The sequence below is a fragment of the Lathyrus oleraceus genome, chromosome 5 (genome assembly GCF_024323335.1).
Source record: "Lathyrus oleraceus cultivar Zhongwan6 chromosome 5, CAAS_Psat_ZW6_1.0, whole genome shotgun sequence".
NCBI classification, from domain to species: domain Eukaryota; kingdom Viridiplantae; phylum Streptophyta; class Magnoliopsida; order Fabales; family Fabaceae; genus Lathyrus; species Lathyrus oleraceus.
In genome coordinates, this window is record NC_066583.1 from 495,548,540 (window position 1) to 495,559,876 (window position 11,337).

Below are 11,337 nucleotides of genomic sequence, written 5' to 3' on the forward strand. Positions count from 1 at the left end.
GAGTTTCTCCTATCCTTGTCTAGAGTGACTTTGCATACGGGGCGTAGGCCCTAGCTATTCAAAGCACTCGCCCTTATTCATAGACTTTAATGTGATTCTCGTCAATCAACTGTCAAGTCTCTCTCTTCACCACTAAAAGAACAATAATAAAGGTTCTCTTCTCCACCAACTTGAAAGTTAGGATGAGAATTATATGTCACGAGCCTTAAGTAGTAAAGAAGGGTTGAGACTGGAGCTTTCCTATACTCATTCTTGATATCTTTAGGTGCGGGACGTTTGGCCCATTGCTTATCATATCCACCTTTACTCATAGACTTTAGTGTGACTCTTATCAATCAACTATCAAGTATATTACAATCTTAATCTAGCAATTGTTTCTTTAAATCATAATCTAGCAATTGTTTCTTTAACCGTAAGACTTATGCACAATAAGTACCAGCGGTTATGTATTCACCCTCAACGATAGTAAGAGAAATGTTATGTTGCTTATTACTATGCCAAGAAACTAAACAACTTCCAAATAAATAATAGGTACCACTAGTGCTTTTCGTATCCGAATTGCACCCTATAAAATCAGAATAAAATAACCTACTAAGCTACATGTGATACCTTTAGGATACCAAAGACCGTGTTGGGAGGTTCCGTTGAGATATCTTAAAAAAATTTACGATCTTTATGTGGGATTCTCTAGGTTACACTTGATATCCAACACATATGCACGCACTAAACATGATATTTTGCCTACTCATTGCTAAATAGAGTAAGGATCCGATTATACCTTTATACATGGTTATGTCAAAATCCACTACATTCTCGTGTTTGTCAATTAGCACATTTGAAGCCATAGGGATTGAAATGTTCCTTGATTTTTCATATTGAACTTCTTGAGAAGCTCAAGAAAATAATTTATTTGACTTATGAAAGTTCCTTCTTTGATTTACTTGATTTGCAATCCTACGAAATATGTAAGCTCTCCCATAAGAGACATTTCAAATTCACTGCGTCAAACTAGCAAACATCTTGACAAAGATATTCGTTAGTAGAACCGAAAATAATATCATCAGCATATATTTGAACTACAAGAATATGCTTTTCTTTTCTTATGAAAACAAATTATGCGAAAACCATTTGAGGCAAGGTGAATTTTAATTTAAAATATTTTAATGCAACTAAAACATTTTTTTGATACAAATGAAAGATAATTTTGATGAAGATGAAGAAATAATTTTGATGCATATGAAAAATATTTTTGATGCAAATGAAAAATAGTTAAATGATCATGATGCAATGAAAAACAATTATAGTAAATTAAGTGTAACAACGCAAGATAGAGAAGAAAGGAACAACAATACCAATTATGATGATCTAGGACTAAACTTGTTGCACAAGTAAAGTTAGAAAATAACAACATTAATACAACAAAGTGAATACAAACAAAATCAAAAATATTATTGAATACATCTTCCTTTACTTCTCTTGAGAATCTGTTAAGATTCCTATATACTCCTGCATAAAATATCAATAGATATAACTAGGTGCCCAATTTTTGTTGGGTCCTTGGGGTTAGTTGAGGTACACTTAGCTATCCATGTCATTTAACCCTTAGGAACTTGAACATCTGTAATATGACAAAGAGACCTAATGTTACCTTTATTTATCACCTCAATTATGGAATATTGCTTTAGATGAAATATTTTTTGTATTTCTTCTAGCAACAGGAGGGGTTTTCTTAAAAACTGACCCTTTATCACTTAAATAATTAGAACTAGTAGAAGAGAGTGAAATAGCATGAGTTAGTTGTTCTTTGAGAGTTTTATTTTCAAGTTTTAAAGTTTTACAAGTAACGCAGGCTACTTTTTTATCTTTTCAACTAAAGTGTCAAAGATATTAAAACGCTCATCAAATAGAGATGAATGTGCCTCTTTAAAGGGATCTAAAGCACAATTAAGATCATTTATATCCTTTTCCAATTTTAAAATCATTTATTTTTAGAGAGAAATTTTCTTAGAAGCATTTATAGAATCCACATACATATCATTAAACGCTTTCGACAATTCATTATATGAATATTCATCATCAGGATCAGAGTATAAACCCGTGAGCTTTCACCTCTCTTAAGTGCCATCAAACATAGGTTGTCACACTCATCATCTGAAATTGAGCAAGGGAGGAGCTATGATCCTCTTCTTCCCACACAATATTGGCTCTACAACATTTGGAGCTTTTTTATTTCGTCTTGTAGATTTCCTTATCCTTATTTTTATGATGTTTGGTGAGACTTGGACAAGTAGTTCTATAATAATGTGATTTTCCGCACTCATAACATGTAACATCATCATCCTTTTTTGTGTTCTATTTTAGGCGAGTGATTATTTTTTAAATTTATCAAACCTTTGTCGGAATGCTTGAGCTTGTTTCTTTTCAAGTATCTATTATAGTGTCTAACGAATGAACATATCTCATCTTCTTTAGAAGCTTTTTCATTAGAGTTACCATGTTCTTCCTTTGACTTCTTAGCTTTAGATGACAAAGCTTTCAAAGAAATATCCCATTTCTCTTATTTCCCATTCTATTTCTTTTTTTACTTTACTTTTCTATCCGTGATTCATTTTAGTTCATTTTCATGCTCGGCTAATTTTCCAAATAACTTTGTGATGTCTAAATTACTAAGATCGTTAGATTCTTTTATAGAGGTAACCTTTGGTTTCCATTCCATACATATAAACCTTAATATTTTGTTAGCACAATATTTGTTAGAAAAGGTTTTTCCCAAGTTGCTTAGTTTGTTGATTAAGTGGAGGAATCTAGTATGCATGAAATACATGGATTCTCCAGGATCCATACGAAATAGATCAAACTCCTATGTAAACATGTTCATTTAAGAATCCATGATATCATTTGTTCCCTCATAAAGGGTTCGGAGAGCGTCCCACATACCTTTATTGCTCTTATGATGTGAAATTGAGTAGAATAATTCCATACTTAAAGTTGAGATAATTATGTTTCTCTCTTTAAAATTGTATGAACATTGTTTAGTTTCATTGGTGGTCCAATCATTTGGATGTTTACCAATATCACCTTTTCCCTTAGGTATAAAAGGACCATTAGTGACGGGTACCCATTTATTTTTTTCAACTGATAGTAAATGTACATTCATGTTGTCTTTCCAATAAGCATAATTCTCGTCTTTAAAGACAAGTGCTCTATTATATGCTTCTGTTAGACCGTCATCGTCTATCATATTTCCTAAATTTTGAGTCACTTAGACCTGATCAAAAGACCATCCCTAATGCCAATTATTGGGTGGGAATATGGAGTAGTGAAACAGTCTAGAGAGGAGTGAATAGAACCTTATAAAAAATTTGACTGACTTTCCAAAAATAGAATATCAGAAGTATCCAAAATATGCGTGGAAGTCTTAAAGAGAAAATAAAGATCTTATGCTTGTATTGGAATTTAGTCACTTTGACAATTACACAATTCACAAATATCTCAAATTGTTCAAAGACAATAATTAATTGAGTATTGTATATTACACAAGATGTGTCATGTACAACGCTTCAATTAATACCAGACTCTACCATTACTAATTTTCTAGAGTTTAATCAACAGTAAAGCTCAAATAGGTACCAGTTCTAACAAAACCTAACCTGAAGTAATAAATCGCTAGTGACTAAAATAAACAATAAATGACAGTAAGAATTGAAAACCCAAGCACACAATTATCATATGAAAATTACAATGCAAGAGAGGGAGAGAGATAGAGAGATAGAGAGAGAGAGAGAGAGAGAGAGAGAGAGAGAGAGAGTGTTGTGTGTGTGTGTGTGTATGTGTCTGTGTGTGTGTGTGTGAGAGAGAGAGAGAGAGAGGGAGAAAGGGTGGGATTACAATGGGACATATAGTGGTTTGATCGGAAAAATAACAAGTGTAATATTTTTCCTATTATAGTAATAAAGGGGAAATTCCCCAAATGTCGATCTCAAGGACTGCAAGTTAATATTGAGTTCAATTCATCATTCAATTAAACAAAAATTATAATTGGGGTTCTTAAATTCATAATTATAAAAATAAAGGCAAAGGAAAATAATAATAAAAAAATAAGGGTTTGCAAGGTATGAGGAAAAATGCCAGGGAAGGTGTATGATTTATCCCTATAACAACTCTGAGTCACTATTACATCAACAAATATTAATTACTACCAGTTCTCAAGGGTATTTTCTCCCAAGTCCTTGGAGAGAAAACCTTTAATCATTCTACCCTAATTTCTATGTCCATAGGCAATTATGGTGAAGTTAAGCTTTATTATATCAAGAATGCTTTGATTCACACAGGGTATCCCTAGTCCTAGGTGATATCTATTGCAGAGTAATCTTATGAAAACATTATCAATGGAGGTCCAGCCTTATTGATAACCATACAACAATCTTGATTGCTCCGAAAGAGAAAGTATTAAACACATCAAAAGATTACAGTAAAAACAATATTATAAATGCAATCATAAACTCATGGTCATTACAACTCTAAATCAGGGACACCCCATAGCATTGGGGGGTTTAGCTAATCATGTTGTTCAAAAAAAATTCAAGATTAAAATTACACATTACAAGTAATTGAATGACTTGGACCTTCAGTCGCTTCTGCTCATGAAAACCTTCCGCTCTCTGAATTCCTTGATCTCAGTAATCCTTGATCATCTGACAATTTTGTGTTTGCCTCGTTCCAAGATCATATTTTCTCTTGTAGAAACACTCCTAATATAGTGAAAATCCCTTGGCAGAAGGTGGAAATCTCCAAAATGTCCTTGTCGCTTATGCCTGGTGAAAAAGCCCGAAAACTGTAAAATTAGTGTTTTGGGATGACACGGGCGGCCGTGTCAGGCCACCGTCTTAGGCATTACTTCTTCTTTCTTTGCCTTCCTCTTGACACGACCCGTGTCAGGCCTCCTGAACTGTGAAATCTTCTTTTTTCGACCGTCGAAACTTTCCATTTTCTCGCATTGAGTCCGTTGGATCTACTCCGTGGACGGGAATGAGGATTAAATTTAAAGGTACCATAATGCATACATAGTGTCTCTAAATCCCTGGTTTCTTGTCGAATAAGAAATGAAAATATAGTGAAAATGGTGACCGATCACAACCCCAAACTAAGCTCATTGCTTGTCCTCAAGTAATGTCCTATACGATACAGTGTGTCACTTCCCAAAAATTTTATTCTTACCATGATATTGCTGAGATCTTTCGCCAACGTCTTCACTCTCTCTTTTATAGTTCCTACTTTTCCTAATGATTTTTCTGCCGCACTTCGACATCGAGGTACCGTTTCACCTGTCAGCTTATATCACACTCTCACCAAGTCTCTCTGGGTTAAAGTGATTTCACTCACAATTCAGAATATGCAATTTCAACTCATAAGTTTAAATGGTTTCTCCTTTCATATCAACTACACATAACACACACTTTTATGGTGTGGTAAATACAAACAAAAGGGGAAACAAGTGGTTTTGGGTTCAGAGCCAATGTCATTATTCTTTTCACTTTGTTTGTTCATTTTACTTCTTTTCTTTTTCAATTACTTAGTTTGTTTGATCTTCTCTTTTTTTCAACTGAGTGTTCTTCCTTCAGTGAGTGCTTCTTTCAAACCATCGGCTATATTTTTTTTTTCATTTTCGATGGTCGTTTTTCTTCTTCTTAATTTTTTTTAGCACTCACCTTGGTTTTTGATACTTATGGGGTTTACCCCAAACTTAGAATTTAACACAACTTAATGACATGACATTGACTCCGAATATGGTAAGGAAGTGTTTTGGGCCACAGGTTACATTTATGTGGTTAGACAAATAAAGGGTATAGGCTCAAATGGGGTTAATAAAGGATAACATTAACAGGATGGCTAGAAAGGCTCAGGGCTATAATCAAACAACGTGCCTCAGTGTGTGTATACATGCAATGAAATTCCCAGAGAGCTTACGCAAAGTCAGAGTGATAAAGATATACCTGAATATCGCTCATGATGACAAATGTGTTTGAATTTTTATGCACTCACCATGTTTGGTAAAGCTTGACAGCATCCACAATACTTCAAGTATGGTGCGGCTTCTTACTCAACTCGGAATACACAGGGAACCTACATTAGTTAAGCTTTAGAAGTAGCGTCTGATCTTTACTTCAGCAGTATCGACTTTTTTGGGAAGATCCTTCAAAATAAGCAATAGTAAATAGAGTGATCATTTCATCCACTACCTCTATTGATCATTACCTCATCCAACTATAATACCAAGAACATGAAATACATACAGCACATCATACCCGGCAGTAAAAATAAACCAAATGTGCATGGTAAAAATTGGGGACTAATCAAATAAAACATAAAACAAAACAAAAATAAAAGAAAAAAGCATAGGAAAACACCCCTCCCCCCCCCCCCCCTCCCCACACTTGAACTAAACATTGACCTCAATGTTTTAGAACAAGATAGAAAGAGGGTGACTCAAAGTGTCCCATTGAGGGGGGTTGGGGCAGAAAGTGCAACATGCCCACACGAAATTCCAATTTTCCAAACAAATTTCAAATCTACAGGCCTGACACGGGCCATGTTAGCTGACATGGGCGGCCGTGTAAGGCCACTGTCTCTTCTCTTGGTTGGGTGTGGCCTTCAGTATTCTTGACACGGGCCGTGTCGGCTGACACGGGTGGCCGTGTCAGGCTGCGGTTATGCTCATTTTTCCAAATTTTTCCATGTGAATACTTTCTCCCTTTTATGCAAGGCATTGTGCAAACCTAAAATAACAAACAAACACAAACAATAATTAGAAATAGTAATGTGTGGGTTGCCTCCCACGAAGCGCTTCGTTTAACCTTACATGGATCGACGGTTCATTCCCCTTGTTTTGGGGGGTACTTCTGCCTCCAAACCTTGTTGCACCTCTTGTCCAAAACTAGGAAGTTGTATCTTTCATCAATATGGATTCCTTTGTGCCACAAGTCCTTTTTAACCTCCATCTTCTTACCTTGTTTTGGTTTTCTTTTCTTTCTCTTGGTTTTTGGAATGGAGATAGGAGTCTTTCCATTCCGGGTGGCTAATGGCAGTGGTGAGAGTCGAGAGGGCCTTCCTATATCTTTCTCTGATGTTGGTATGTTACTTTGCCTTCTCGCCTCTGTCCTGATTAAGCATACTTTATAGTGATATTTTGTATCTTCCTCTAGCTCCTGTTATTCAATAGCATTCAACGTTATCTCTTTGTCGTGAACTTTTAAGTTTAATATGCCTTGATCCATGTCAAGAATGCATCAACTTATCTGCATGAAAGGTCAACCCAGAATGATGGGTGCCTCATCATCTTCAGGTATGTCTAGGATTGCAAAATCAACATGAAAACTCAAGTCCTCTTTTGATACCAGTATGTCTTCTGCTATATGATCGCGACTTAGTAAGTCTATGGGATTCGTGACTGCAAGTGCACAGTCCTATTGTGTAGTTTTAAAGATCATCGAACCCACAAGGACTAATAATCGAATGTATCGTTATCTAATGTTGCTATGTAAATCTAAGGTTGATGATCATTCTTAGATTTGAGGGATGAAGAGAAATGACTATAACGTAAATAGAATATTAATAAAACTATATGATAAAGGGATGTCGGTATGTAACACATCAAACTTCGGGGATTCGATAGATAGTTGGTGTAATCTTATTGGTCAAAATATTCTTTAGTAGAAATTATTTATAAAAAGGACTTAGTCTCACACTGTCGTTTTATTGACTCTGACCATACTCCTAAACCAGAATGCTTGGCTCTCGCGGTCTCATTTTGAATTTAAAAGTAATTTTTGAATATGAATAAAGTCTAATTAATCCTAAAGCACTCTCGTTGTATTTAGGATTAATGCCTAGTCTCAGCTATCTGGCTAAAATCTCAAACTCTCATTCTTGTTGACCGTAACCTTAGTTTGTTTTGTACTCTCGTACGAAAAACAGTTTGAATAAAATAAGAAACTAAAACCGGAAAAATAAGTTCTATAAAAACTAACACCAATTATTTACGAATCTCGTCGTTTCGACGATCTTTACATACCGAAACCTAAGGGTTTAACCGGACATGGATCCGGTAACGGACATGGTATTCGGAAAATCAAACACATAATAAGGCATAAATAAATAAAATAGAAATCAAAATAAAACATGGATTACGTATTGAGAACTGGAATTGAATCTTGATTCTTCAAACAAAATAATGCCGGAAGGCTTTGGCAACGAGTAACCGTTACAATTGAATTCAAATGTGTAAAATAAATTGCAATAGTCCCCGATGTGGAGAAACTATCACTTTTACAAAGTAGGAAAACCTGCCTAGAAAACTAACCAAAAAATAAATCTGACTAAAACTAAGTGTACGGTCGAAAGCAGGCAGGGAGAACTAAGGAGAAACAACCCTCCCTTTTATAGTCTCCACTTCCCTAAATTGTAGCTAAATGTGAGTGGAATCATGGCTAATATCATGGAGAAAAAAAAGGGAAGACAGGGTTATGGCGGTTGCCACAATCTTAGTTTTGGACTTCGTGGCGAGCGCCACACTTTTAGGGATGAGCGCCACAATCTTCATGCTTTATGGTGGGTGCCACCACCCTTTTTGGATCATGTGGAGGGAGCCACACATCCAAATGATGGGTGCCACAAGCCCATTAGGTGTGGTGGGCCCATACTCTCTATTTTTCTCCATTTTCTTCTCTTTTTCTTTTCTTTTTGCTATTTTCCACTTTGCTTGCTTGTAAATCTTTTATTCGATAAATACCTGAAATAAACATAAAATACTGCGTAATAATAAGTGTTAATCAAGTCAAAAGCAATGGATATGAAGCCAAAAATACGATATGTTTTCGCGTTATCAAACTCCCCCATACTTAAACCTTTGTTTGTCCTCAAGCAAATGTTGCGTATATGAATAAAAAGTTTGGTAATATCTTTGTAGCATAAAGTACCAAGGCTTGAAAAAGACACAATTGCATTCAGATACTCATTCTAGTCTATAAAATTTACTTTGGTTAAAAATTGCATTAACATGTACTCAGTTCCACACTAATGGTATCATTGGAACAGATAGTCATAATATTGCAACAATAAGTCTCCCTCCTATACAAACCAATCCGAATCATGTTGTCATGCCTAAGCCTACCTTACTAAACCTTCTTTTTATCCTTTTTCATTATGGCGCAATCACAATAAGAATGTTATCCTTTCACATTCATAGCAAGATAATCTGTTAGTAACTATGATCTCATCATTATTTATTTCTTTCTTTTTTCACACCTTGGCTCAAATAATAGTTAAAGATGGTTATATCGTTGGGCTAAATGACCGGGTGAGGGTCACCTAACTTAGAAGGAACAATATTTTTCATACATTTTGTAATCTTTTCTTCTTTTAAGCCTGAGATCATACACTTATTTGCATCGACTTCTTGCATAGTGTATGCTTAGGATGGTGCTGACTGCTAGATAAACTACTTAAGGGATATTAAAGGATAGAATTTAAGGATATAGCATGACAAGTACTCAAATCGATCTTATACTTGGGAGATTTAAGGTATTAAAACGATACCGGTCTTATAAAGTTTTTCCAAATCTCTACAATTCAAACTCAGTTTTATTCATAGGCTAGAATTTTCAAAAGATGTACTGTATCTCTAAGTCTAAATTTTTGCAAAAACATTTGTATGGCTTAAGCAAATAGGAGAATTAGTAAATAACGGAAACCACACATAAAGACTCGACAACACATTGATATTTGACTCGACTGACACTTAACAAAAAAATAAATTAACGAAAGGAAATAACAATCATTTAAATCTACCTAGAAAGCGATAAATAAAAGCGGTAAAGCTTCCTCCCCCATACTTAAACTGTGCATTGTCCCCAATGCAACAACATAAGATAGAAGAGAAAGGTAGAACCTGGGTATCTTTCTACTGGCGCCTTCTGCCACGTGTACGTGCACGTCCACCGTTTCTTGGCTGGTGAGGTGGTGTATAGTCTTGTAGGTCTTCCACACGTATTATCAATGTTTCCATTTCATCGATCAAGTCAGACATGTTCTGTTCGGTTCTAAAAGCGTAGACATGCTGATCATGATGCATTTCGCGAAGGATTTGCATCATTTCAGTTTGATGAGCTTCCATATTTTGGATTTGTAGGTCACGCTGAGCGTATAATTCACTACGCCACATTTCTTCTTCTGGGTCTTTGGCTGGAGGATGTACCTGCAACATTTTCAGATGACATGTGTGTGGTGTGTGGGTCAGTAGAGGGAGCAGCTGGCTCCGGAATGTAAGCTTCATCGGTGTCCCTGCCAGCAGCTACATTCTCAGGAATGTGCGCGGGGACTTGGTTAGGCACCGGATCATTAATATAATAATAATTTTCCGGGTTACGCACATCTGAGCGAGTTGGATTTAGGAGGATGAAATCTTGTAAGACATTGTTTTCAATTATTAAATTAAACTTACCGTCTCCCCTTTGTTTAACCAATTTCATGCTCCTTGCCATATATATGTCAATGGCATGATACCTGGGCGGGGTTATCCTGGAGAATTTTTCTTCCAGTCCTAGGACTCTGGCTATGGAGGTTATTAAACCTCCACAAATAATCGGCCCTCTCTTCGCATTGACAACGACCTACATGTGAGATAGCATAAAAGGGACGGTATTCACCTTTTGTGGAAAAAATGTAACGAACAAATAAAAAATTTCTTTTTCGTTAACCTTTTTAGAATTTGCTCGGCCAAAAATGGTGGATGCCAATATTTGGCGGAAATATCAAATAGTCGGGTTGTGAGTTAAAGTGGCTTTGTTTCCCTCAAAATTATGGGTTACTGTACCGATTATTGCCCTCTAAAATGGTTGAAAGGCGCGTTGCCAACCCTCAGTATCTAGGACCTCACTTACTACGCCATCCCCATGGGGGAAATGTAGCAGGTACGCTAGTTGGGAAAATGTAAGGGCATATTCGATGTTGAACAACCGAAATTGGACAGTCCCACTGGAACAGTTTATGTTGGGTGTGGGACTAAAAATTAACGAACATAGAAATTCCAGTGTTAATTGAGCATAGACAGGGTCCTTGAGAGATAGGAAATAATTTAAATTTAAAGTGTCTAGAATATAGTTAACACTATCTAAAATTCCTAAGGCAAATACATAGGGTTCATCGGCATACTTTGTTGATTCGATCTTTCTTGCGCTTAGAGCCGTGTACGTTTGTTCCTGTAACTCACCTGGCTCGCCGTTTCTGACCACTATTTCGTATTACCTCATCTGTGCCATGATGAATTTTACACTTCTTGTG